Raw genomic sequence first — 26,481 nt, 5'->3', positions numbered from 1 at the left:
CACCTGCTTGTTACATAATGCAGTAAAGTTGCCCAATGACTAAGAGGTTAATTGCCTTGAGTAGAGATGGGGGGGGGGGGGTGAGGGAGGCTGGGAGAGACGGGTGAGAGTGACCGGAGGGGAACAAGAGAAAGGGGGATGAGGGGTGTGAGAAATGGAGGGGCTGAGAGAGAGAGAGAGGGGGAGTGAGAAAAATGGTGAGAGAAGGGTGGCGAGATAGGGTTGTGTGGAAGAGCGAGGGGGTGAGAGAGAGAGGGGGTAATAGAGAAATGTGGAGAGAGGGAAGGGTTTGGGACGGAAAGAGAGAGAAAGAGGGGTGGAGAGAGAGAGAGGATGAAAGAGAGAGAAGTGGCAGAGAGAGGGGGTGAAAGAAAAATGGGGGGAGAGAGAGTGGGGTGAGTGAGGGGTAGAGAGGGAGAGAGAGGTGAGAAAGAGGGCAAAGAGAGGGTGTGAAAGAGAGAGGGGGAGTGAGAGAGAAGGGTGAGGAGGGGGAGAGAGAGGAGTAGGGGAGACAGAGCGGAGAGAAGGAGTGATAGAGAGCGAGAAAGAGGGGGGAGAGAAAAAGAGGGGCGGAAATAGAGAGGGGGTGAAAGAGAGGGGGGGTGAGAGAGGGGGAGAAAGGGAGAGAGGGTTGGAGTGATAGAGAGGGGGTGAAATGGACATTGTGGGGAGAGAGTGTAGGGTGAGACTGGGAGGGGGTGAGAGAGAGAGATGGAGAAGGGGGTAACAGAGACTTAGGTGAGAGAGAGGGGGTGAGGGGGAGAGAAGGGTGAGGAGGAGAGAGAGGGTTGTGAGAAAGAGGGGAGATTGTGAGAGAGATGGAGAGGGGGGATAGAGAAAGAGAGGGGAGTGAGAGAGAGAAGGGTGGTGAGGGGTGTGAGAAAGGGGGGAGATTGTGTGAGAGAGAGATGGAGAGGGGGGATAGAGAAAGAGGGAGAAGGGGGTGAGACAGAGTGAGGTAAGAGGGGGGAAGGGGAGAGAGAGGGGAAGGAGAGACAGGCACCCCCCCCCCCAAAAAAGAAAAAATGAATTACACCTGTTTATAGTTCTACAGTTCAGATGCCTGTAATGTACCCAGATCCATTTAACAGGGCTTCCCTGATCACTACTTTAGGCCTGGTAAGAGTCAGTGTCATATAATCTCATATCACTGACTCCTCTTAGCTTTCTTTCTTACTGTACTTTTTTTAGGTGTGTGTTGGACTGGCTATAGGGGAGGTTGGAGGCCAGCATTTATTTTTTTAGGTGTGTGTTGGACTGGCTAAAGGGGAGGTTGGAGGCCAGTATTTTTTTTTTTAGTGTCTTGGACCCTCTAGAGATGGAGGTTGAAGGTTTGTACTTAGGCGTGTGTTGGACTGGCTATAGGGGAGGTTGGAGGTCAGTAATTTTTTTTTTTTTTTAAGTGTGTTGGACCCTCTATATGGAGGTTGAAGGTTTGTACTTTTATTAGGTGTGTGTTGGACTGGCTATAGGGGAGGTTGGAGGCCAGTATTTTATTATTATAGAGAAACGGGGAGAGAGGGAAGGGGGTGGGACGGAAAGAGAGCGAAAGAGGGGTGGAGAGAGAAGTGGCAGAGAGAGGGGGTGAAAGAAAAATAGGGGGAGAGAGAGTGGGGTGAGTGAGGGGTAGAGAGGGAGAGGGTGTGTGAGAGAAGGGGGGGGGAGAGAGAGGGGTAGGGGAGACAGAGCGGAGAGAAGGAGTGATGGAGAGCGAGAAAGAGGGGGGGAGAGAAAAAGAGGGGCGGAAATAGAGAGGATGACAGAGGGGGTGAAAGAGAGGGGGGTGAGAGAGGGGGAGGGAGAGAGAGAGGGTTGGAGTGATGAGAGAGAGAGGGGGTGAAAGGGACATTGTGGGGAGAGAGTGTAGGGTGAGACTGGGAGGGGGTGAGAGAGAAAGATGGAGAAGGGGGTAACAGAGACTTAGGTGAGAGAGAGAGGGGGTGATGGGGAGAGAGAGGGGTGTGAGAAAGAGGGGAGATTGTGAGAGAGATGGAGAGGGGGGATAGAGAAAGGGAGAGAGGGGAGTGAGAGAGAGAGAGAAGGGTGGTGAGGGAGAGGGGTGTGAGAGAGAGATGGAGAGGGGGATAGAGAAAGAGGGAGAAGGGGGTGAGACAGAGTAAGGTAAGAGAGGATAAGAGGGGGGAAGGGGAGAGGGGGGGAGGAGAGGGAGGATGAGAGAGAGGGGGAAGGAGAGACAGGCACCCCCCCCCAAAAAAAGAAAAACGAATTACACCTGTTTATAGTTCTACAGTTCAGATGCCTGTAATGTACCCAGATCCATTTAACAGGGCTTCCCTGATCACTACTTTAGGCCTGGTAAGAGTCAGTGTCATATAATCTCATATCACTGACTCCTCTTAGCTTTCTTTCTTACTGTACTTTTTTTAGGTGTGTGTTGGACTGGCTAAAGGGGAGGTTGGAGGCCAGTATTTTTTTTTTTTAGTGTCTTGGACCCTCTAGAGATGGAGGTTGAAGGTTTGTACTTAGGCGTGTGTTGGACTGGCTATAGGGGAGGTTGGAGGTCAGTAATTTTTTTTTTTTTTTTTAGGTGTGTTGGACCCTCTATATGGAGGTTGAAGGTTTGTACTTTTATTAGGTGTGTGTTGGACTGGTTATAGGGGAGGTTGGAGGCCAGTATTTTATTATTATTATAGAGAAACGGGGAGAGAGGGAAGGGGGTGGGACAGAAAGAGAGAGAAAGAGGGGTGGAGAGAGAAGTGGCAGAGAGAGGGGGTGAAAGAAAAATAGGGGGAGAGAGAGTGGGGTGAGTGAGGGGTAGAGAGGGAGAGAGAAGTGAGAAAGAGGGCAAAGAGAGGGTGTGAAAGAGAGAGGGGGAGTGAGATAGAAGGGTGGTGAGGGGGTGAGAGAGGGGGAGAGAGAGGGGTAGGGGAGACAGAGCGGAGAGGAGTGATGGAGAGTGAGAAAGAGGGGGGGAGAGAAAAAGAGGGGCGGAAATAGAGAGGATGACAGAGAGGGGGTGAAAGAGAGGGGGGGTGAGAGAGGGGGAGGGAGAGAGAGAGGGTTGGAGTGATGAGAGAGAGGGGGTGAAAGGGACATTGTGGGGAGAGAGTGTAGGGTGAGACTGGGAGGGGGTGAGAGAGAAAGATGGAGAAGGGGGTAACAGAGACTTAGGTGAGAGAGAGGGGGTGAGGGGGAGAGAGAGGGGTGTGAGAAAGAGGGGAGATTGTGAGAGAGATGGAGAGGGGGGAGAGAGGGGAGTGAGAGAGAGAGAAGGGTGGTGAGGGAGAGGGGTGTGAGAGAGAGATGGAGAGGGGGATAGAGAAAGAGGGAGAAGGGGGTGAGACAGAGTGAGGTAAGAGAGGATAAGGGGGAGGGGGGAAGGGGAGAGGGGGGAGGAGAGAGAGGGGGGAAGGAGAGACAGGCACCCCCCCCCCAAAAAAAGAAAAACGAATTACACCTGTTTATAGTTCTACAGTTCAGATGCCTGTAATGTACCCAGATCCATTTAACAGGGCTTCCCTGATCACTACTTTAGGCCTGGTAAGAGTCAGTGTCATATAATCTCATATCACTGACTCCTCTTAGCTTTCTTTCTGTACTTTTTTTTAGGTGTGTGTTGGACTGGCTATAGGGGAGGTTGGAGGCCAGCATTTTATTATTATTATTATAGAGAAACGGGGAGAGAGGGAAGGGGGTGGGACGGAAAGAGAGAGAAAGAGGGGTGGAGAGAGAAGTGGCAGAGAGAGGGGGTGAAAGAAAAATAGGGGGAGAGAGAGTGGGGTGAGTGAGGGGTAGAGAGGGAGAGAGAAGTGAGAAAGAGGGCAAAGAGAGGGTGTGAAAGAGAGAGGGGGAGTGAGATAGAAGGGTGGTGAGGGGGTGAGAGAGGGGGAGAGAGAGGGGTAGGGGAGACAGAGCGGAGAGGAGTGATGGAGAGCGAGAAAGAGGGGGGGAGAGAAAGAGGGGCAGAAATAGAGAGGATGACAGAGGGGGTGAAAGAGAGGGGGGGTGAGAGAGGGGGAGGGAGAGAGAGAGGGTTTGAGTGATGAGAGAGAGGGGGTGAAAGGGACATTGTGGGGAGAGAGTGTAGGGTGAGACTGGGAGGGGGTGAGAGAGAAAGATGGAGAAGGGGTAACAGAGACTTAGGTGAGAGAGAGGGGGTGAGGGGGAGAGAGAGGGGTGTGAGAAAGAGGGGAGATTGTGAGAGAGATGGAGAGGGGGGATAGAGAAAGGGAGAGAGGGGAGTGAGAGAGAGAGAGAAGGGTGGTGAGGGAGAGGGGTGTGAGAGAGAGATGGAGAGGGGGATAGAGAAAGAGGGAGAAGGGGTGAGACAGAGTGAGGTAAGAGAGGATAAGGGGGAGGGGGGAAGGGGAGAGGGGGGGAGGAAAGGGAGGATGAGAGAGAGGGGGAAGGAGAGACAGGCACCCCCCCCAAAAAAAGAAAAACAAATTACACCTGTTTATAGTTCTACAGTTCAGATGCCTGTAATGTACCCAGATCCATTTAACAGGGCTTCCCTGATCACTACTTTAGGCCTGGTAAGAGTCAGTGTCATATAATCTCATATCACTGACTCCTCTTAGCTTTCTTTCTGTACTTTTTTTTTAGGTGTGTGTTGGACTGGCTATAGGGGAGGTTGGAGGCCAGCATTTATTTTTTTAGGTGTGTGTTGGACTGGCTAAAGGGGAGGTTGGAGGCCAGTATTTTTTTTTTTTTTTTAGTGTCTTGGACCCTCTAGAGATGGAGGTTGAAGGTTTGTAGTTAGGCGTGTGTTGGACTGGCTATAGGGGAGGTTGGAGGCCAGTAATTTCTTATTTTTTTTTTTTAGGTGTGTTGGACCCTCTATATGGAGGTTGAAGGTTTGTACTTTTATTAGGTGTGTGTTGGACTGGCTATAGGGGAGGTTGGAGGCCAGTAATTTCTTATTTTTTTTTTTTTAGGTGTGTTGGACCCTCTATATGGAGGTTGAAGGTTTGTACTTTTATTAGGTGTGTGTTGGACTGGCTATAGGGGAGGTTGAAGGCCAGTATTTTATTTTTGGTTTGTTGAACCCTCTATATGGAGTTTAAAGGTTTGTACTTTGGTGTGTGTTGGACTGGCTATAGGGGAGGTTGGAGGCCATTAATTATTTTTTTTTTAGATGTGTGTTGGAACCTCTATTTTCTGTCTGGGGCACCGCAAGATTTTCTCTGTCTTGGGCTCCGTGTTATTTTCTCTTTTGTTCTCCCTCCCCTCTCCATTTCTTTCCCTCATGCGAGCACAAATCCTTCTCCTCTTTTTATTGCTATACAGATCAGGATCCCCCAGTTTCACTCCAGTTCTCCTCTACCCACTCCCCCCTTTTTTTTCCCCCTCCTCCTTCTCCCATACCCCATGTTTCCCAGTCCCATCCCTCTCCTATTCATCCCATGTGATTGCTACAGTACACATCCACCCACACAAGCAGCAGTAATAAGATGCTTGGCCTCGGGGTTCTTCCTTGACCCCTGCAAAGGGGGTGAGTGGGGCCTTGTCTAAATTTTGCCTAAGGCCTCACAAAGCCTAGAGCCACCTCTGTCTACTATTATATCGTTTTGGGAGCTCAAGGAGAAGTTTGTCCCTGGAAGAACATTGCATGAGAACAGGGCCATTGATAGGGGGGACCACCGGTCCTCTTGTAGGGGGCCCGAGCACACAGGGAGGGGGATTTGTGATGAACAACATTTATAGAAATCTTCCTCTAGCAACTGGAAAAAAATTTCCAGGGACACTTTGAAGCACAGCTATCAATTACTTACCACACCCACTTCCCTGAAGCTCCGCCCACTCTGCATAATTAATATCCGCCTACTTATCATCAGATTATAGGGTCTACTCAATAAAGGGAGAATTACAGGAAATTGAAAAGGGGATTTCAATTTTAAGGCCAAAGTAGCAGAGTTGGAATAATTCTCCCATTCAGCTGCACTACTTCTGCCTAAAGTTTAAAATTCTCATCACAATTTCCTGCAATTCTAAAGTGTCAAATGTGCTCAGATGTGACCACACAAAAAATGTAATGTGTAAATATAAATAAAGTGCAAGGTGTAAATAAGTACCATAACCTAATTAAACTATCTGGTATAATTAGGTTTTATCATTTTGTCTTATTTACACCTCACACTTTATTTGTATTTACATATTACATTTTTTGTATGGTCACAGTCACAACTGAGCAGTTTTTACACATAAAATTGTTGCTTTCATCCAACCTACCTTCATAACTAATAGACGAAGCTACAGGCTATATTATACACAAATTAATTAAATGAGGAAGTACCTACATCCCAATTATGTATAGGAAAAAAAAATGGAGAAACGGGCAAATTGGAGGAAGGAATTTTTATGGTACAGTACCCGGACAGATAGTCAGACCTACTAATGTATATAAAAATATCAACCTTTTTTTTTTAAGTAAAATAAACATTTAACAGAAAAAATAATACATCAAAAAAATCTTATATAATATCTTTGCTCATAAAATCGTATTATCTTTGATCTTTTTGATGTATTTGATTAATTTTTTGATTTCTTTGATGTATTTGATGATGATTTTTTTCTTTATGTTAAATTTTTATTTTACTCTATATACAATAAAAAAAATGTTGATATTTTTATATACATTAGTAGGTCTGACTATCTGTCCATATACTGTACCATAAAAATCTCTTCCTCCTATTTGACCCAGTTTCTCCATTTTTTTCCCTACCTACCTTCATGACATGTCTGTGAATGTATCTTCACTTTCGGTCTCCAACAAGGCGCTGCCGAGAACGAGTGCCTTTGCTTTAAAAATGGTGCCATTATGGAACTGCGCATGCGCCCGCCTGGCCGAGCTTGTACGTGCTTTCCCAAGCCCGGCAGGCACCAGAATGGCGCATGCGCCGTTACGATGTCGGCCCAGGACCATTTTTTTTTACGGGCACCACTGATTTGCTGGGACTAGTTCCGGCAGAGTAAATTACCCGGGACAGGGTCCTATTTGCCGGGACTGTCCCAGCAAAAACGGGACAGTTGGCAGCTATGAAGCTGATTTATCCCCTTTTCCCTGCTGTTAGCTTTTATCTGCTGAGAAAGAGACAGTTGTCCCTTCACTAATCCCCCTCCCAGCTCTGGCTCTAATGTTAGATCTGCTCCAGGAGTTTATTTCTGAAAACTTTTTCTTTCCCAGCAGTTCTTCATATACTCCTTGTCCCAGCCTGTATATTTTTTCATCTCTCCCCCCCCCCCCCCCCCCACTGCTCTGTCCCCCTGACAGTCACAGCTGATCAGCTGCATTCCCATGGAGTGAAGAATTTATTGTTACACCGGTTCCATAGCTGCCTGATATCTTGTCCCAGTGCAGTTTAGTGTGCATTATGTAGCTGGGCTTCCCACTTCTCCCCCCCCCCCCCCCAGGCCCCTTTCACACTTGTGCAACCTGTCCTTTGATTTGGGACTACAAAGTCACATGACAAGTCGTACTCCATGATTTCAAATGAGTACCGTTCATATCTGTACGACTTCAAAAGTAGTCCCTGCACTAGTTTGGGTCAATTTTAATGCATTTTCAGGTCCAAAGACATAGGTATTGCTTCAAGTCCAGTCAAAATCGTGGTAAAATCGCATGGACTTTTAGGTCGCACAAGTGTGAAAGGGGCCCCAGACTACTTCTTAACCACTTTACCATCGGAGGATTTTCCTGCTTTACGTCCAGGCCACTTTTTGCAACTTGGCACTGTGCGACTTTAACTGACAATTGCACGGTCATGCAACGCCGTACCCAAAAAAATTTACGTCCTTTTTTCTCTAGCGCTCATTGACAGACGTAGTCCTCGGTGATACACCACCTTCGGGTTATGTTGCCTCCACAGGAGCAGGACTAGACAGGAAATTAAAAAGCTCTGGCCACACCCTAGGGGCAGTCCCAGAGGGTATATCCTCTCTCTCTCTGCCTCAGCAAATCAGTTATTTTCTGTCTAGTTAGGAGTAAGGACCTAGATACCTTGCTGGGATCTTCGGTCCTGGCAAGAATTTTTTCTTAAAGGATTTTTTAGACAGCTTTTTTTTTCTCCAGTGTTCCTGTGAGATCTTCAAGCAAGAAAGCTGAACTGGGCGACGGGCTGGATGTTGAGATCCGGTGGTCACCCCAGTTCAGCCTACGAGCGCGTGCAGGCCATAGCTCCGCGCTGGGTCGGCCGCGACAAAGTCCCATTAAAGGACTGTCCACGCGAGTTAAACGTCTCGCTGAAACGCCAAAGACCATGAGTCACGGCGTCCGTATCGGTCGACAGCCCTCCCGCCCCGGTGGAGAGGGGTACTGTCAGGAGTTGGTGCCCGCCTGGTTCCGGTATGGTGAGTAGTATGTTCCCCCTTTTCCCCTCACGGGTCTTGTGGTGAACGCGGGCCCCTCTCTGTATGGTAAGATAGAGTCCCTCTCTATCCTATAACATGACACAGATCCTCCTACTTTGAGTGTGATTTTATGTGCAAAAAGCCAGGAGGCTTGGTTTGGGAGCTAACAATCTAATTGTATACATGTTTAAAAGATTGTAATCTGTGGCATTCTGGGAATCTTACGGTGTTAAGAATAAGCTACCTACCAGTCAGAAGCCACGGACATGTAGACTGCCTTCCTAATCAGATCTCCAGCTATTAGCAGGCCTCCCGAATGGCCATGCGGTCCGCCAGGGCCGGTACCGCCAACCACGCCATATCCCCATGCAGAGAGAGTGTTGTGTGCCCTGCAGCACACCGCTATTCAGTACAGGCCGCCGCCATTTTTTTTGCTGGATCGCACGAGCCGCCATTTTGGCGTAGCCTCGTGTCTCCAGCATGGGGGCGGCCATGTTTGAGGTGATACTAACACCTCGTGGAGCTTGGGGGAGGCGCCGGAAGGCGTGCAGAGGGGCGGAGCCGCCTCCTTTCTTCCTGGGCAGCCAGCCAAAAGACTTCCTGTTTGTCAAGACAGCGCTGTAACCTGTTGCAGTTAAACTCTGAGCATCAAGTGGTGAGCCTGGGGGTCTATCTCTCTCTCTCTCTCGATCGATAGGGATCCCTAGCAGGTAACACTAAGGGGCTTTTGTGGCGCTGGGGGTCTGAAAAAAAAAAAAAAAAAAGTTTATTTTTGAATTATATTATCCAGGAAGTGACTGGAATTATCATGGACCCTGCCACACATATTCCCCCACCTGTTTCCCTCGAGGGGGCCACGGGACCCGCCGGTGCACAGAGTATAGAGTCATTTACAGCAATTTTGGAGTCTATGGTGGCTCGGGTGGAGGCGGCCTGTCAGGGACGAGGGTCAAGGAAGCGACCCCCGCCTACCCCTATACTATCTGACACCTCTGACTCTGATTCAGAGATGGTCACTGCAGTTGCAGGTTCCTCTGCAAGGGCTGTTATCCCAGGTAAAGCCCCCTCAGACAGTGAGGAGGACGCTTCTTCTCCTGCTATAATTCAGGAAGAAGCATTGGTGGACGCACTAGTTGTGGCAGTGCAGGAAACCTTAAAACTTGAGGCTTTACCGGCAGAGGCAACTGAAACAGAGATTCCCTTTGGTACTAATAAGCCCATCAAAACGGTGAAGGTTTTTCCTGTACCTAAATGTTTCGGTAATCAGATTAAAGGAGAATGGGAGCATTCTAAACGTACCTTTACTATTTCCAAGCGTATTGCTAGACGCTATCCGTTTGAGGAATCCATCATTAAGAAATGGACGGTACCACCAGTGGTGGATCCACCTATTTCCAGGCTGAATAAAGCCACGGTTATTCCAGTGGAGGACACTTCGTCCTTTAAGGATCCGGTGGATCGAAAGATGGAAGCAGAGTCCCGCACCATCTTCTCTCTGATAGGGTCAGCATTTAGACCAGTAATTGTTATTGGTCTAGTTTCCCAGACACTTACGGAATGGGCGAAAATGGTACGCCAAGATCTTAGGGGAAAAGATATTCCCCAGGAGACATCTGATTTGATGGAACAGATTATACAAGGGCTACAGTTTATCTGTGACGCAGCCTTGGACACTACTCCCTTATTAGGGCATGCATCTAAGTCAGCGGTGATCCTCAGACGTGTGCTGTGGTTAAAATGCTGGTCAGCTGACCTAGGTTCCAAAAAGACCTTGACTAATCTCCCTTTTCAGGGGAATCGTCTATTTGGGGCCAACCTAGATGAAATCATTAAGGATGCCACTGGGGGCAAGAGCACTTTTTTGCCACAGGCTGCTAAAGCTAAGGGACCTCGCAACAAGCGAGGACCTTTCTTTACCGCCCATAAAGGGCGCCCGGCTGGTACTAGCGGGAAAGGCAAGACTCCTCCAGGAGGGTTCAAGAAGGGCTGGTCGGACAAGCAAAGGACCAACCCAGCCAAACCCAAAGCAAAGGAGTACACAGCCTGAAGGTGCGCCCCCACCCGGTTTCAGGGTGGGGGGACGTTTTCACCGGTATTCAGGACATTAGATCGAGCATCAACCACTACTACCGGTGCGATTCTTCCCTTCCAACATTTAAGTACTACAGGAAGCGGTAGTTACCGTTCCCTGAATAGATCTTTTCCTTTACCTTTTCCTAAGATTAGTCCCGATACCTCACAGGAATCGGATCTGGTTGACCAGATAGGCCAAGTAGCCTCTAGTCGGGTGACTTCGGTCCCTGAGGTTCAACCAGAAAAGATCACCTTTCCTGATAACTATCAGGTATCTGATAAATGTGTGGGAACAGAAAACGACCAGACTTTCTCGGATGGTCGGGGCCAGATACCTCTAGGGACGCCTGGTTCAGATTCTATCAGCGCCAGTGGTCCTAGAAATTCTAGGCTGGCCTCCTCAAGCCGGCCTGGCCGACTTGGACATGTTAGTCGTAGACGTTCCGTGGGAACTTCGTCTCAGGGAGTGTCTGTGGTCTCAAGGACCAATTTACCATCATGCTTTACAGTCGCTGGGTTTAATGGCCTGGCCATTGAGACCCAAGTACTGAAGGACAGAGGTTTGTCTACTTCAGTCATTCCTACCCTTATTAAAGCAAGGAAAGCGACTTCCAGCAAAGTCTATTATCACACATGGAAGACTTATATTGCGTGGTGCGAATCTTTAGGATTTCCTCCACGTACCTATTCGGTGACTCGAATATTGGCCTTTTTGCAACAAGGGGTTGAGCAGAAGCTAGCCTTGAGCACCATCAAGGGTCAAGTTTCAGCATTAGCAATCTTCTTTCAGAAGCCTTTAGCTACCAAATCCTTGGTGCGGAATTTCATCCAGGGGGTGCGGCACCTGGCTCCTCCAGTCCGCGCGCCCTTACCGCCCTGGGATCTTAATTTGGTTTTTGTCGGTTCTACAGAAACCTCCCTTTGAAAACATCAGGAAGATTCCCTTGCTTACTTTATCCCAGAAGGTGGCCTTCTTGGTGGCTATTACTTCTGCTCGCAGGGTGTCAGAACTGGCTGCATTATCATGCCAGTCCCCATACCTAGTGATTCATAGGGATAAGGTAGTACTTCATCCTAAGCCATCTTTTCTTCCTAAGGTGGTTTCAGATTTTCATCTGAATGAAGATATTGTACTACCTTCCTTGTGTCCTCAGCCCAAGCATCATCGGGAACATGCGTTGCATTCCTTAGATGTGGTTCGGGCAATCAGGGTATACCTGAAAGCTACGGAATCTTTCCGTAAGACGGATTCACTTTTTGTGATCACGGATGGCCCCAGAAAGGGTTTGCCTGCATCTGCCGCGACCTTTGCCAAATGGATTAGACAAACGGTGGTACAGGCTTATTCTATTAAGGGTCAGAGTCCTCCGTTCCCTGTTAGGGCGCACTCCACTCGAGCGCTCAGTACTTCTTGGGCCTTTCGCCATCAGGCGTCAGTGGTCCAGGTATGTAAGGCGGCCACCTGGTCGTCGGTACATACCTTTACAAAATTCTATAAAATTGATGTGACGGCATCGGCGGATGCCTCATTTGGCCGCAAGGTTTTGCAGGCCGCAATTTGAGGAGACCGGTGGTCTACCTCGAGGGTTTTTTTGTTTGAAAAAAAAAAAAAAAAAAAATTTTCTCTTTTTTTGTTGAGTCTCATCATTAAGGATGAGCATTGTAAACTTCTAGTTGGCACCGGTTGGGCCTTCTAGATTGGGATTTGATTTCATTTTCCCACCCCTCATTTGTGATACTGCTCTGGGACGTCCCGAAGGTGGTGTATCACCGAGGACTACGTCTGTCAATGAGCGCTAGAGAAAAATGGATTTTTGTAAAATCTTACCGTAAAATCCTTTTCTCTTAGCTCATTGACAGACGTAGTCCCCGCCCCTCTGTTTTTTGAGTTGGGTTAAAATCTCTAAAGACTGCTTTTTCACATAACTGGTTTGCTGAGGCAGAGAGAGAGAGGATATACCCTCTGGGACTGCCCCTAGGGTGTGGCCAGAGCTTTTTAATTTCCTGTCTAGTCCTGCTCCTGTGGAGGCAACATAACCCGAAGGTGGTGTATCACCGAGGACTACGTCTGTCAATGAGCTAAGAGAAAAGGATTTTACGGTAAGATTTTACAAAAATCCATTTTTTCCCACAAACAGAGATTTCTTTTGGTGGTATTTGATGACCTCTGCGCTTTTCATTTTTTGCGATAATAAAAAAAAATGAAATTTTTGGGAACAAATTGACATTTTCTACTTTGACAGTTAAAAAATATCCAATATATTCAATTTTTGTCATATATTTAGGCCAAAATGTATTTAGCTACATGTCCTTGCCAAAAAATTTCTAAATGAGCGTATTTTTAACCGCTTTAAGACCGGAAGATTTTACCCCCTTCCTGACCAGGCCATATTTTGTGATTCGGCACTGCGTTACTTTAATGGACAATTGCGCGGTCTTGCGACGCTGCACCCAAATTAAATTTATATCCTTTCTTTTCCCCACAAACAGAGCTTTCTTTTGGTGGTATTTGATCACCTGTGCGATTTTTTACTTTTTGCACTATAAACAAAAAAAGAGACAATTTTGAAAAAATATTTTTCACATTTTTTGATATGAAATTCCCCCCCAAAAAAATGTAAAAATCAAAATGTTTTAACATTTTAGGCCAATTTGTTTTCTGCTACATATTTTTGGTAAAAAAAAATCGCAATAAGCGTATTTTGATTGGTTTGCGCAAAAGTTATCGCAGCTTCTAACTATGGGAAAGATTTATGTCATTTTTATTGTTTTTTTTTCTTTTTTAACTAGTAATGGGGTGGTGAAAACCAAAGTACAGAGAAAGTATGGTTTTTAAGGCCAATTGGGAAAAGGAAAACCAATAAATCAATTCAAACGTTTTATTGTATTCAACATATAAAATATTACAGTGTATAAATGAGGGACAGCTTGAAGCATGTATTGTTCCCCTACCAGAGATATATTTCTGTGCTGTTGTTTTTAATGTATTGGTGAATATATGGGGGATTCCTTGTCTTCTACAGTGGTCCCTCATTTATACACTGTAATATTTTATATGTTGAATACAATAAAACGTTTGATTTTTAAGTAATTGATTTATTGGTTTTCCTTTTCCCAATTGGCCTTAAAACCCATACTTTCTCTGTACTTTGGTTTTTTCATACAATTTGGGGCCTAGGCCAGCCTTCACGGTTGATATTCTCTAGTAATGGCGGTGATCTGCGATTTTTTTTTTTTTTTTTTTTTTTTTTTTTTTTTTGCGGGACTGCGACATTGCGGCGGACAGATCGGACCCCTAACTGATATTTTTGACATTTTTGGGGGTATCAGTGCCATTACTACAGTAATCAGTGCTATAAATATTCACTGTTACTGTAATAATATTGGCAGGGAAGGGGTTAACTTTATTGGTGATCAAGGGGTTAAATGTATGCCTGGTGCTTACTGACATGTGTGGGGGGAGGGGACTGTGTGACACAGGCACAGATCGCAGGTTCAGCTATGCTGAATCCTGTAATCTGTCCCTGCCTGTCACATAGGAGATCCGCCCGCTTTGTTTACACAATCGGGTGGATTTCCTCACTCGATCCCCGACGATCAGGGAAGAGCGGAGGTGATCGCTGCCTCTCCTCCCATGGCCCGACTCCCGCTGTGTCTGAATACAGCGGGAGCGAGCCTCCGGCGGCGCGCGCGCGCCACCGAGAAGGGGAGGAGTCCAGTGACGTAGGTCTACGTCGCTGGACGATAACGAGCCACTTTGCTGCAGTACCAGCTCAGTGAGCGGTCGGCAAGTGGTTAAAGTATGCAGCTTTTTTTCTCTCCCCTTCACTGTCAGTTCCCTCTGCATCCATATATCAACTACTTCTTTTTACCCATTTACCAACTGATCTGGCAGGAGTAAACTCCATTTTTTTATCTTGTATCTACAGGTAAGCCTATAATAGGGCTTACATGTAGGTTCAGTGAATAGCTTATAAAGGTAGCAGCCGGTGATAGCACCAGCGCATGTGCACTGCACTCTCAATGGATGACATACCATCCATTGAGAGAGCTGTGCTGTGACCATGACACCCGCACGCATGCATGTGAGTTACATCATCGCAGTTTGACCAAACGAATGGAACCCAAGAAGACCAGACAAAGATGGAATCCCTCTTGCTAGTGACAACGCACCGCTGGAGAGATCTGTTAGGTTAGAAAAATATAATTAAGGGCTCATTCACACCGGTACTCTGGCTGTGTGAAGGATGGGTTTGGGCTGGTCCCGCCTGTAATTTTTTGGGAAAACAGCGCCTGTATGAACACAGCTGAAGGCCCTAATTGGACAGGTGTGCAGGTGAGCGGTCCCTACATGCACACTGTCTGTGTTCAGGCTGTACACCTGCACCCCCGCGCCTGTGAAATTAGGACCGGCAGCTGTCTTTGTATAGCTCTAGGTTGCTCAAACCACACAAATGAACCACTGATTCACACTGTACAGACCACAGCACCCCATGTGCATGAGCCCCAACACCTCCCCCACACACACACAGATTTATTTATCAACTCAGTTTCATCTTTCAGATTTACCGGGAATTCTGTGAGTTATGTTGTATTTGTGTCTGCTAATAATAATTTTATTGTATTTTTATCAAAATATATCTTTAATATTTTCTTGGAAGGGCCCTGTCAGGTAGTCTGTATGGGGCCCCGGGATTTCTATCAGCAGCCCTGTATGAGAATCTATTATGCCAACACTGGTGCAATCGAAAGTGAGCTTGCTAGAGTCTAAACCCACTCCCTGCTAAAGAAATTCTGTGTGTAAATGGCATTTTAAAATGAAATAACATTTTAAGAAAAGAACAAATTGTATATTTTTTTTTTTTTTTTACACCAGTGCTACAGAAAAGAATGAATTCAAATGTAAAAAAGTTTTCACACAAATGTTATGTATACAATATGGAGGCCAGGACAGGGCACAGAGCTGTATACACTATGGCGGCCTGACCGCTGCACTGTATACACTACAGAGGCCTGACTGCTGTACTGTATACACTATAGAGGCCTGACTGCAGTACTGTATACACTATAGAGGCCTGACCGCTGCACTGTATATACTATGGCCTGACCACTGCACTGTATACACTATAGAGGCCTGACCACTGCACTGTATACACTATAGAGGCCTGACCACTGTACTGTATACACTATGGTCTGACCACTGTACTGTATACACTATGGTCTGACCACTGCACTGTATACACTATAGAGGCCTGACCACTGCACTGTATACACTATAGAGGCCTGACCACTGCACTGTATACACTATAGAGGCCTGACCACTGTACTGTATACACTATGATCTGACCACTGCACTGTATACACTATAGAGGCCTGACCACTGCACTGTATACACTATAGAGGTCTGACCACTGCACTGTATACACTATGGTCTGACCGCTGCACTGTATACACTATGGTCTGACCGCTGCACTGTATACACTATGGTCTGACCGCTGCACTGTATACACTATGGAGGCCTGACCACTGTACTGTATACACTATAGAGGCCTGACCGCAGTACTGTATACACTATGGAGGTCTGATCGCTGCACTGTATACACTATAGAGGCCTGACCGCGGCACTGTATACACTATAGAGGCCTGACCGCGGCACTGTATACACTATAGAGGCCTGACCGCGGCACTGTATACACTATAGAGGCCTGACCGCGGCACTGTATACACTATAGAGGCCTGACCGCGGCACTGTATACACTATAGAGGCCTGACCGCGGCACTGTATACACTATAGAGCAGTGGTTCTTAACCTTGTTGGAGGTACTGAACCCCACCAGTTTCATATGCGCATTCACCGAACCCTTCTTAATTGAAAAAATAAAATATGATTTTTTCAAATTCAAAACATAGGTATATATTTAGGTATATATTTATACATAGGTGCTCAAAATGAACAAAACCATTAATCATTAAAAAATAAAACCATAAAAAAAAAAGAGGCTCCATAGCTCAGGGGTTAGAGCACTGGTCTTGTAAACCAGGGGTCGCGAGTTCAAATCTCGCTGGGGCCTCCCTGCAAGTGTTGGCGACTGTATCTCAAAAAACAAAACCATTAAGAACAAAACCATTAAAACATGGGGTGTCAGGAGGGAACACACTGGGGGGAGGTGTTGGGAGGGCATACCATGGGGTATCAGGAGGGCACATACTGGGGGGGTTGGGAGGACATAGCATGGGGTGTCAAGAGGGAACACACTTTGGGGAGGTGTTGGGAGAGCATTCCATGGGGTATCAGGAGGGCACACACTGGGGGGGTTGGGAGGACATAGCATGGGGTGTCAAGAGGGAACACACTTTGGGGAGGTGTTTGGAGGGCATACCATGGGGTGTTAGGAAGGCACACATTGGGGGAGGTGTTGGGAGAGCATTCCATGGGGTATCAGGAGGGCACACACCAGGGGGGGTATTCACAATGCTTTATTGAGCTAAATGGAAAGGACATGCATTTCCATCTGTCAGCTAACAGCACCTCTATGCTAAGCTGCAGTAACTCAGCAGACGTAGCATAGAGGTCCTTGTAAACGAATCCACCATGTACAGCTAGCTGAGCCTACCTCCAGGAACATTCACTCGGCTCCCTCTGCTCAGCTGCTCACACTTCCCTCTTCCAGGCAGGCGCGATCTCCGTGGTCAGGTACATCCCCATCCCGCCCACTCACGCAGCAAGCAGCCTGCAGGAGATAGGCTGGAAACCTGCTGGGGGAGGTACAGGGGGCGGAGTGTCAAGTGTCTATGTGTAATGGCTGTGAGTTGTCCCGACCGCAGCTCTGATTTCCCGGGGTGCGCTCGGCCTCACAATCAGTAATATTTTCTCGGGGGGAGCAATTGCCCCTTTGTCCCCCCCGCCGAACCCCGGAGACTGACTCACCGAACCCCTGGGGTTCGATCGAACCCAGGTTAAGAACCACTGCTATAGAGGCCTGACCGCGGCACTGTATACACTATAGAGGCCTGACCGCGGCACTGTATACACTATAAAGTAGGGATAGACCAATGTGGGTTTTTTTCATGGCCGATACCGATATTTTGGTCACAACGTATCGGTATGGGCCGATATTTTGTACATTTAAAGTTTTGAAAAATAAAGACAATTTTTGACACAAATCTGGTACTGAACATGTTAATTTTTGTTTAATGCTTAATGGCTGGCTGGCACCCTGTGATGGGTGGGTGGCTTCCTTCAGTGGAGTAGCATAGGTTGTCGGCACCCAGGGCAAGGTAAGTCATTTGTCCCCCCTACACAAATCTACTAGACCACTACACAGACCTACCCTATTCCTACACTGACCTACCTGATTACTATACTGACAATTACACAGACCTACCTGACCACTACACAGACCTACCTGACCAATAGACTGACCTGACCACTACACTGACCTACCTGTTTCCTGCACTAACCTACCTGATCACTATACTGACACCTACAGAGACCTACCTGATTATTACACTAACCTACCTGATTACTATACTGACACCTACCTCACCACTTCACTGACCTACCTGATTCCTGCACTAACCAACCTGATCACTACACTGACCTACCTTATTACTACACTGAACCCTACACTGACATTCCTGATTCCTGCACTGACCCCCCCCTTACACTGACCCCTTCATTGACACCTACACTGACCCCCCCCTGCGGGCATGGTACAGGAGAATGCAGTGCTGTGGGCATGGTACAAGAAAATGTAGGGCTGCGGGCATGGTACAGTAGAATGCAGGGCTGCAGGCATGGTACAGTAGAATGCAGGGCTGAGGGCATGGTAATGGTACACGAGAATGCAGGGTCGCGGGTATGGTAATGGTACAGGAGAATACAGTGCTGTGGGCATGGTAATGGTACAGGAGAATGCAGTGCTGTGGGCATGGTAATGGTACAGGAGAATGCAGTGCTGTGGGAATGGTAATGGTACAGGAGAATGCAGGGCTGCAGGCATATAGTACAAGAGAATGCGGGGCTGCGGGCATACTACAGGAGATGCAGTGCTGCGGGGATGGTACAGGTGTACCATCCCCGCAGCACTGCATCTCTTGTAGTATGCACGCAGCCCCGCATAATGGCAGGTAGTGCAGCTGTGGAGGAGTCTCACTTACTTGTTCCTGAGGCGCTATAGATTTAAAAATGGTGCCAACACGTCATTGCGCATGCACCGCCGCCGCTCGGTCGTATACGGTCGGCTATTCCTCAGGAGCACGTTGGGACAGCCCCCCAGATTTTGCGCCCCCCCCCCCAGATTTTGCGCCCGGTGTGGCTGGCCCCCCAGCACCCCCCACGCTACGCCGCTGGCTGGCACCCTGTGGTGAGTGGCTGGCTGGCACAGGGGCTGTGGGCAACTGGCTGGTACAGGGCCTGTCTGTGGCTGGCTGTCTGGCACCCTGTCTGTGGCTGGCTGGCACCCTGTCTGTGGCTGGCTGGTTGGCACAGTACCTGTGGCTGGCTGGCTCGCTAGTACAGGGCCTGTGGATGTGGGTGGCTGGCTGGCACCGGGCTGCTGTGGGTGGTTGTATGGTATACACTCACGCAAGATTAGTCCCGACTCCATAGGAGGCTGTCCAAGGCGAGGGAGGCTGCCTAAGAAGGCAGAAAAACGTCACAAAAATAACGGCCAGTTCCGGGGCCGATACCGATATATCGGGGAAAGTGCATACCGGCCTCCGATATATCGGCCTATCCTACTATAGAGTCCTGACCACTGCACTGTATAAGAAGCCTGACCGCTGCACTGTATCTACTGTAGAGGCCTGACCGCTGCACTGTATCTACTGTAGAGGCCTGACCGCTGCACTGTATACACTGTAGAGGTCTGACCGCTGCACTGTATCTACTGTAGAGGTCTGACCGCTGCACTGTATACCCTGTAGGGGCCTGACCGCTGCACTGTATACCCTGTAAGGGCCTGACCGCTGCACTGTATACCCTGTAAGGGCCTGACCGCTGCACTGTATACACTATAGAGTCCGAACCACAGCACTGTATACACTATAGAGGCTTGACCACAGCACTGTATACAAGATTGATTGCAGGCAGCACTGTATATCCCATGGGGTCCTAATAGCTGTACTGTACACATTACATAGGCCAGATTGCATAGCTCCCAACTGTCCCTGATTTTGAGGGACTGTCTGCGATTTGGAACAAAGTCCCTCGGTCCCTTTTTTCCTCCTCATTTGTCCCACATTTTGGTCTGATCTATATAGTTGTATATAAAATACTCTTTTCATCTTTCAAAAGTGCTAAACCTTTCATCCAATTTTTAAATTGCCACATTTTATAAATTTTAAAAGCCAATATAAAGGAATAGTAGTGATTAAAAAAAAAAGCATTTATGATATTAACTAATCCTTTTTTTTTTTTACATATATATATCATTCTCCTTTAACCACTTGCCGACCGCTCACATGGAGCGTACTGCGGCAAAGTGGCTCGTTATCGTCCAGCGACGTAGACCTAGGTCGCTGGACTCCTCCCCTTGTGGGCGGCGCGCTCCCGCTGTATTCAGACACAGCGGGAATCGGGCCAGGTGAGGAGATGCGGTGATCACCGCCGCTCTTCCACAATCGTCGGGGATCGAGTGAGGAAATCTGCCCGCTTGTGTAAAAAAAGTGGGCGGATCTCCTATGTGACAGGCAGGGACAGATCACAGGATTCAGCATAGCTGAACCTGCGATCTGTGCCTGTGTCACTCAATCCCCTCCCCCCACACACATCAGTAAGCACCAGGCATACATTTAACCCCTTGATCACCAATAGTTAACCCCTTCCCTGCCAGTGTCATTATTACAGTAACAGTGCATATGTATAGCACTGATTACTGTAGTAATGTCACTGGTACCCCCAAAAATGTCAGGGGTCCGATCTGTCCGCCGCAATGTCGCAGTCCCGCAAAAGAAATCGCAGATCGCCGCCATTACTAGTTAAAAAAAAAAAACAATAAAAATGACATAAATTTCCCGTAGTTAGTAGCTGCGATAACTTTTGCGCAAACCAATCAAAATACGCTTATTGCGATTTTTTTTTTTTTTTTTTTTTTTTTTGTTTAGCAAACCTATGTAGCAGAAAACAAATTGGCCTAAAATGTTTAACAATTTTGATTTTTACATTTTTTTTTTTTGGGGAATTTCATATAAAAAAATGTGAAAAATATTGTCGCTCAAAATTGTCGCTCTTTTTTTTGTTTATAGCACAAAAAGTAAAAATCGCACAGGTGATCAAATACCACCAAATGAAAGCTCTGTTTGTGGGGGAAAAAAAAAGGACATTTAATTTGGGTACATCGTCGCACGACTGCGCAATTGTCCTTTAAAGTAGCGCAGTGCCGAATCACAAAATATGGCCCTAGTCAGGAATGGGGTAAAATCTTCTGGTCTTTAAGTGGTTAAAAATACGCTCAGTGAGAATTTTTTTGTCAAAGACATGTAGCTAAATACATTTTGGCCTAAATATATGACAAAAATGTAATGTATTGGATATTTTTTAACTGTAAAAGTAGAAAAATATTGATATTTTTTCAAAATTGTCGCTATTTTTTATTAGTATCGCAAAAATTGAAAAGTGCAGAGGTGATCAAATACCACCAAAAGAAAGTTCTGTTTGTGGGGAAAAAAAGGACGTAAATTTAGTTTGGGTACGGCGTTGCATGACCGCGCAATTGTCAGTTAAAGTTGCACAGTGCCAAGTTGCAAAAAGTGGCCTGGACGTAAAGCAGGAAAATCTTCCGGTGGTAAAGTGGTTAAGGAGGGCATGGCGGGGTTTGTGTTCTATGCCTACATACTTCTGCTAGTTGGTGTCCTCTTTCCCATCTCAAAAAGTTGGGAGATATGCTGATGGCTCTACTGTAGTGTGTTCAGACGTCCCCGGCAGAGGCAGCTCTAGACTTTTTGAGGCCTTAGGCCAGTGATGGTGAACCTTGGCACCTCAGAAGTTTTGGAACTACATTTCCCATGATGCTCATGCACTCTGCAGTGTAGTTGAGCATCATGAGAAATGTAGTTCCCAAACATCTGGGGTGCCAGGGTTTGCCATCACTGCCTTAGGCGAAATTCAAATATGAGGCCCCCCACGCGCGATAAAAAAAAAATAATCAGGCGATATCAAAATTACCTGTATAAATTACATATTTTAAGGCAAACCTTAATACATCTCATAACCTCGGTATTCACAGCGCTTAGAATCTTATTTTTTATAATTAAAATTATTCTACAAAATATCTATACACAAACATTGGGTATAGATAAAGTTTGTGGCTGGCTACTCAGTTATTCTTTTTGGTTTCTCCTAAAAGTGAAATAAAGTTGTCAACAGTAAATATATGTATAAAGTGCTTTATACATAGCCAAGTGGTGGATTTGTGCAAGTGTCTATTCTTTTTTATATATAAAGTGCAAATGCACAAATAGTGCAGTACATCAATAAATAATCTCCCAAATGTATGGTATTCAACTATTCAAAGTGCTATAGTGTCCAATTATTAAAGTGATAATTCCCAATATGTTCTTTAAATCCAATCTTCCTTATTTTTCTCAAAATATATCCTTCACCTCAGGTAACCGTGACTGAGGTGGAGGATATATTTTGAGAAAAATAAGGAAGATTGGATTTAAAGAAGAACATATTGGGAATTATCACTTTAACCACTTACCGCAAAGTGACGTAGAGGTACGTCGGCAAACTTTGCGGTGTTATACCGGGGTGATGCCTCTAGCTAGAGGCACCATCCCGGTACCGTGGTTTAGAGCCGGCGGTCGGCTCTCCGTCGGTAACGACCGATTCAGGTCGGGAGCCGCTTGATCGTTACCCGGGTGAGCGGGTGGGGGACGTCCCTCCCCTCCCGCCGCCGCTCTGCCCGGGTCTCCCGTCCCACCATGAGACCCGAGCAACCAGCCGGCGCATCCATATATTTTTTGATTTATTGATTGATTCACTGATGTATATGAAATTTATGATCTATACATTGAAATGTGCACACTAGCAAAGTTTTCCCCCTCATATGTAGCAGGATTTCCAGGCATTGGGCCTGATGTGGGTCTGCCATGGTTACCGGTGCCACCTTCAGCCCTTTTAACTGCTTGCCGACTGCTCACAGTATATTTACTGCGGCAGTCAGCCCCTCACAGGCAGAGTGACGTAGGTCTACGTCGCTCGCCTGTGAGGCTCTGGGGAGCGAGCGACCAGCGGACCCGATGTCCGCCGGTCACTCGCCGATCGGCGGGGGAGAGGGAGAATGTCAGGCAGCTTGTGTAAACAAGCCACCTGTCATTCTCCTCGCTGTAAAAACACTGATCACTCGGATCTAGTATGTAGATCCGTTGATCAGTGTCCTTACAGCTCAAGCCAATCACAGTAGAAAGCACGCCCCTAGGGACACACACAGCCCCTCCCTCCCAAATAAAGTTAACCCCTTCACAACCAGTGTATTTTTACAGTAACAGTGCATATGTATAGCACTGATTACTGTAGAAATGTCACTGGTAACCCCAAAAGTGTCAAAAATGTCAGTCAAGGGTCCGATCTGTCCGCCGCAATGTCGCAGTACCGCAAAAAAATCGCAGATCGCCGCCATTACGCGTTAAAAAAAAAAAACAACAAAAATGACAAAAATCTTTCCCTTTGTTAGTAAACGCGATAACTTTTGCGCAAACCAATCAAAATACGCTTTTTGCGATTTTTTTTTTTTTTTTTTTTTTTTTTTTACCAAACATATGTAGCATAAAACAAATTGGCCAAAAATGTTAAAAAAATTTGATTTTTACATTTTTTTGGGGGGGGGAATTTCATATAAAAAAAATGTGAAAAATATTGTTATTTTTGCAAAATGTACGCTCTTTTTTTTGTTTATAGCGCAAAAAGTAAAAATCGCACAGGTGATCAAATACCACCAAAAGAAAGCTCTGTTTGTGGGAAAAAAAGGACGTCAAATTCGTTTAGGTACAGCGTCACACGACCGCGCAATTGTCCGTTAAATTAATCGCAGTGCCGAATCGCAAAATACCCCCTGGTTGTTTAGCAGGAAAATCCTCCGGGGCTTAAGTGGTTAAGCTGAATACCCAAGTGTGAGATTGGAGACAATGACCATTCCGGCATCTTTGGATTGTTTTGTTTATTTGATAATGGGGATGGGAGAAGGGAATGAGTGGGATACTCCTCTGGCTCAACTAGGTACAACCGGGACACCCTGCAGAAAAATGTCTGTTAGCGCTGTCTTGACGCCGACTAGATGCCGACCAACACTTGCTGGCGCTTGAAAAACACTGACTTTGCGGTACTGTACTTAAACTTGACTCCTGATGCTCTGGGTAGCTCAAGAGTCCTGAAAACAGGTCCCTCCAGCCCTTCACTGACTGAGGTAGCTCCTGTAACAGCTTGTGCTGCTGCAACTCTTAACATTGTACACTGCACGCTGTACACTTTAACACTTCAGGGTCCAACCGCTGGCACCCCCTTTACACTTTAGTGTCCTCTCACTAGGCACCCCCATAACACGTGCTCCTGCATCGGCTAGCTAGCTCCTGGATCCCTTGGACCTTCTCCGGAGTGGTCCCCTCTCTCTCTAGACAGACCCCCAGGGGCAGTTTGCAGTACTTACGAACTGGGAAGGCTTTCCTGAAACTTGACTCCTCTCAGCTTCACTGGTCCTCGGCACACCGGATCCTCTCTGCAGCTCAGCTCAGCCCTCTGTCACCTCAGGCAAGCCGCCTGGGACACCCGATTCCTCTGACAGAAGGAGAGACAGCCGTACTCTCCCTCCTGGGACTCTGCTTCCCACCAAAGACACTGCGTCATGTGATCCCCTCAAACTTATACCCCCCTCCCAGAATCCTGTGAGGCAGAATCTGCCTTTCTGGGGTATATACAGGCCTGGGTGTGCCATTGACTGACTGGATTTCCTCCACTGTCCAATGAGAGTCCTCTCATGGAGCACAGTGGGGAGACTCCCCAGTCTCAACAGCCACACCGGGGAGACATGACAGCCCAGCTGAAAATCATGGCCCTGCTGATAAGCAGACAAGGCCCACTATACTTTTACCTAGCACCTACCTTGTAGGGTGCTACACCTATAAGAATGGTATTTATTTACTAAGAAATGTTGTTTATGAAATAACTAAAATTTGGTGATATACCGATTCGCACCATACTACCTTTGAAGCACAGTACCCCCCATTCCTGTTTTGGAGTTTGTCTCATTGTTGCCCATCTAGTGCCCCTGTTCTTAGTTTTATTAACACCAAAGCAGCTGAAACTGATTAACAACCCCCTCTGCTACTTAACTGACCAGATCAATATCCCAGGAGTTTAATCGACTCAATGCTATACTCTGATTAAAAAGTGTTCCTTTAAGTTTTTTTTAAAACAGGGTATACAGTATATCATAGTTTGTAGACGCTATAACTTTGACACAAACCAATCAATCTACAATTATTGGGTTTTTATCAAAAACATGTAGCAGAATACATTTTGGCCAAAATGAATGAAGACATTTGATTTTTTTTTTTTTTTAATTGGATATGTTTTATAGCAGAAAGTAAAACGTTTTTTTTTTTACCACCAAAAGAAAAGCTCTGTGTGAAAAAACATGATATAAATTGTATTTGAGTATAGCGCTGCAATAGGCAGTTAAAGTAGCCCAGTGCCGAATAGCAAAAAAATGGCTTGGTCATAAAGGAGATAACATTTTCCAGAGCTGAAGTGGTTAAGAGTTAGTGAATTGTTAATTGTTTATATTTGTAAAAACCAATAAAAAAAAGGCTGCGGACGTTATTAATCCAGTTTGGTGTGTCCAGTGTTCTTTGTATATTTGGAGTATATGTCCCCTAACGTCCCATGTTACATCACTTCTGCTTTCAACGGAAAAACATGCCGTCACTTTGACACCTGCAAATCATGAAGTGTATCCATATTTTTGTCCAAACCCTGTGTGTGTGTGTGTGTGTGTGTGTGTGTGTGTGTGTGTGTATGTATATATATATATATATATATATATATAATCAGTCAGGTCCATTAATAATGGGACATTGACACAATTCTAATCTTTTTGGCTCTATACACCACCACAATGGATTTGAAATGAAACAAACAAGATGTGCTTTAACTGCAGACTTTCAGCTTTAATTTGAGGGTATTTACACCCAAATCAGGTTAAAGGTGTAGGAATTACAACAGTTTGTATATGTGCCTCCCACTTTTTAAGGGACCAAAAGTAATGGGACAATTGGCTGCTCAGCTGTTCCATGGCCAGGTGTGTGTTATTCCCTCATTATCCCATTTACAAGGAGCAGATAAAAGGTCCAGAGTTCATTTCAAGTGTTCTATTTGCATTTGGAATCTGTTGCTGTCAACTGTCAATATGAGATCCAAAGAGCTGTCACTATCAGTGAAGTAAGCCATCATTAGGCTGAAAAAACAAAACAAACCCATCAGAGAGATAGCAAAAACATTAGGTGTGGCCAAATCAACTGTTTAGAACATCCTTAAAAAGAAAGAACGCACCGGTGAGCTCAGCAACACCAAAAGACCCGGAAGACCACGGAAAACAACTGTGGTGGATGACCGAAGAATTCTTTCCCTGGTGAAGAAAACACCCTTCACAACAGTTGGCCAGATCAAGATCACTCTCCAGGAGGTAGGTGTATGTGTGTCAAAGTCAACAATCAAGAGAAGACTTCACCAGAGTGAATACAGAGGGTTCACCACAAGATGTAAACCATTGGTGAGCCTCAAAAACAGGAAGGCCAGATTAGAGTTTGCCAAACAACATCTAAAAAAGCCTTCACAGTTCTGGAACAACGTCCTATGGACAGATGAGACCAAGATCAACTTGTACCAGAGTGATGGGAAGAGAAGAGTATGGAGAAGGAAAGGAACTGCTCATGATCCAAAGCATACCACCTCATCAGTGAAGCCTGGTGGTGGTTGTGTCATGGCGGGGGCATGTATGGCTGCCAATGGAACTGGTTCTCTTGTATTTATTGATGATGTGACTGCTGACAAAAGCAGCAGGATGAATTCTGAAGTTTTTCGGGCAATATTATCGGCTC

The sequence above is a fragment of the Pelophylax lessonae genome (assembly GCF_965119305.1).
Source record: "Pelophylax lessonae genome assembly, chromosome: 2".
Taxonomy (NCBI): Eukaryota; Metazoa; Chordata; class Amphibia; order Anura; family Ranidae; genus Pelophylax; species Pelophylax lessonae.
This window is presented reverse-complemented; position numbering follows the sequence as displayed.